The sequence below is a fragment of the Perognathus longimembris genome, chromosome 21 (genome assembly GCF_023159225.1).
Source record: "Perognathus longimembris pacificus isolate PPM17 chromosome 21, ASM2315922v1, whole genome shotgun sequence".
NCBI lineage: Eukaryota > Metazoa > Chordata > Mammalia > Rodentia > Heteromyidae > Perognathus > Perognathus longimembris.
The window spans coordinates 39,796,867-39,800,138 of NC_063181.1; positions in this window are offsets into that span (position 1 = coordinate 39,796,867).

Consider the following 3,272-nt stretch of genomic DNA (forward strand, 5'->3'; position numbering starts at 1 on the left):
TTGATTTTATTGTAGTGTGCATTGAATGGAAGCTTCACTATTTGAATTTGAATCTTGATTTGTAATAATTATACTGAGGTAATTTAAATGTAGTGTTTTGGTCTGGGAATAAACTCAGTGGTAGACTGCTTGCCAGGCATTTTCTAGATTTAATTAAGAAATACAAAAGAAAAACATACATATATACATACTTTTATATACTGTTAGTATATTATTTATATACTTTTAGAATATTAAACATTTTCCTTCTAAGCATTTGATGAGGTGATTTGTATTACTTCATACTTTCAAGAACAAAGTATCAACTCCATACTGTAACTATAAAACTATCAGCTAGCTGGAAGATTTCTTTTCTTTTTGGTCAGTCCTGGGTCTTGAACTGTGGTGCTGGGTGCTGTCCCTGAGCTCTTCCGCTCTCCTGTAGCCACGGGCACGCACCACCAGTGCCTGGCCTGGAAGAGATTATTTTAAACCAAGTATATATTATCTGTTATCTCTCCCTTTTGATCTAAAAACAAGAAAAGCAATCTCTGAGCATTTACTACAAGGAATGATAGAACTATTCAAATGTACAGTGCTCCCTTTTTTGGTGGTGGTGCTAGATTTGAGGACCAGGACTTGGCCTTGATGGCAGACGCCGTAGCGTTTGAGCCTGGAAAGACAAAGGGGGTGGGGGACACAATTGGGGGTTTCTCGTTGGTTTTTTTAAGAAAGATAAGCTAAGTATAAATATCTCAAACTATGACCAATGTAAATGGACTAAGTTCTATAGTTCAAGGTCAAATTAGGTTTTAAAATCTAGTTTATAGCCAAACATTAGCTCTCACCTGTAAGCGTAGCTACTCAGGAGGCTGAGATCTGAGGATCCTGGTTCAAAGCCAGGCCAGCCAGAAAAGTCCAGGAGACTCTTATGTCCAATGAACTACTCAGAAAAGGCCAGAGGTAGCTTTGTGGCTCAAGTGGTAAAGCACTAACTTGGAGCCAAAGAAGCTTAGGGACCGTGCCCAGGCTCTGAGTTCAAGCCCCAAGACTAGCACCAATAAATAAATAAAAATAAATCTAGTTTATAACATAGCTATAGCCCCATGACTTGTGTAAACTGATAAAAGTTGAACCACGAACAGAATTCGTATATAGGCAGGCTCTAGACAAAACTCAAAGTGTCAGCGTGTAAAAGGAACAGCTGACTCGCTTTTCTGAGCCCGTGTGCACCTATTAAACAGCCATAGTATGTTTGCTCGGGCCTCAGTGATGTCCCCCACGCTGATGTGTGAGGCACTTAGTGTATCTCTCCCTCTGTGCAACTGTCCTACAAGTGAGCCCTTTACCACCTGGGACAGTCAAGAGTGGGATAGGTAGCCCAGCAGTAGCGCTGGCCTAGCATCCAGAAAGCTCTAGGTTCATAGCCTAGAGGCTGGTGTCAGTGCCATGTAATCCCCACTAGAAGATTGAGATCTGAGAATCCGGCCCTGGCAAAAACAGCTTAGACTTTCCAACTAGCTCCAGTCTCCAGTGAAGCCAGAAGAGGATCTGTGGCTCACGCGGTGGAGCACTAGCCTCGAGCAAAAAGGCTCAGGGACAGCGCCTAAGACCAGAACTACAACAGAAAGCTTAAGAGTACAGCAGTGGGGTCAGTATGAGATGGGACTTGTTATCAACACAAGTGCAGTCCTCTTTTGCTTTGCTGAGCTTTCTTGCTCCTCAGCCTTCCACCATGAGATGCTGCAGAAGGCGTCTCCTGCCTGGTTCTAGCCTCTTGATCCTGGACTTCCTGCCTTCCTGGATGGTAAGAAAATGCATCTGTTACCCTGTTACAGCAGCACACAGGTATAAGAGTGTGGTTTTTGTGACCCTAGTACCTGAAGGTGTGGGGCGGATCTGGGAGGAGAGAAAACCCTACATTACTGTAAACTGCATTGAGAGTGCTTCTGGCGAAAACTCAGAAATACAGGGAAACACTAGAGGCGAAGAAGGCTAGCGAAATCATGCATGGTGAAGGGCACTCTGGTGAGCTCTCAAATGGGCAACACGGCTTTCTCCACTGCAATCAAAGCTGGCCATCTTTGATGCTACTTTGTAAGGGACAGTTCAATTATGTTGATGTCCAGGGTCTTTTTGGAAGGCAGAATTTAAGCATATTGAACTAGGACTCTTACTGGAAGAAATGTCTAAGCAAAATATTGACTGCATGGCTAATGTGTGTGTGTGTGTGTGTGTGTGTGTGTAGCACTAGTGTTTGAACTCAGTGCCTTGCACATACTAGGCAAACACTATGCCACTGAGCTACATGCGCGCACCCACATCCCATCCATTCTTTTTTTTTTTTTGGCCAGTCCTGGGGCTTGAACTCAGGGCCTGAGCACTGTCCCTGGCTTCCTTTTTGCTCAAGGCTAGCACTCTGCCACTTGAGCCACAGCGCCACTTCTGGCCATTTTCTGTGTATGTGGTGTTGGGGAATCGAACCCAGGGCTTCATGCATGCTAGGCGAGCACTCTACCACTAGGCCACATTCCCAGCCCACCCCATCCATTCTCTAATGTATGATTAATATTGCTTTGGCTTAGGGCAACTATTATTTTGGAGCTATTTATACCTTATTACTTACAGGGCGCATGCAGTTGCAAGTCTTTTTTTTTAATTCATTCTAAATCTGTTGTGTTTTTGAGACTAGGTTTTTGCAGGTTGCCCCGGCTGCCCTCAAACCTCAGGCAGATGCCTATAACCCCACTTAGGAAGAAGGCACTTTTTTTTTTCCTCAGCACCACATACACAGAAAATGGCCAGAAGTGGCGCTGTGGCTCAGGTGGCAGAGTGCTAGCCTTGAGCAAAAGGAAGCCAGGGACAGTGCTCAGGCCCTGAGTCCAACCTAGGCAAAAAATAAAATACAACTGCTGAGTTTTGTGTTTCCCCCTTCAGTCCTGGAGCCCTCCCCGGGGTTTGCAGGCTCTCCCCCTCCTCAGTGACGCCTGCAAGCCTTGTCCCCTCCTCTGAGGACACAGTACTGCCGGCTTCGTGCACACTGGCCTCACGCTCTGATGCCGCTTCTCCCTGCTGAGTAGCCGAGAGCCAGGGCATTCATCGCTGCAGAGGCATCCCCAGCCCGTCACCCCTCCTCAGGGGATCCCCAGCCCGTCACCCCTCCTCAGGGGATCCCCAGCCCGTCACCTCTCCTCAGGGGATCCCCAGCCCGTCACCCCTCCTCAGGGGATCCCCAGCCCGTCACCCCTCCTCAGGGGATCCCCAGCCCGTCACCCCTCCTCAGGATCCCCAGC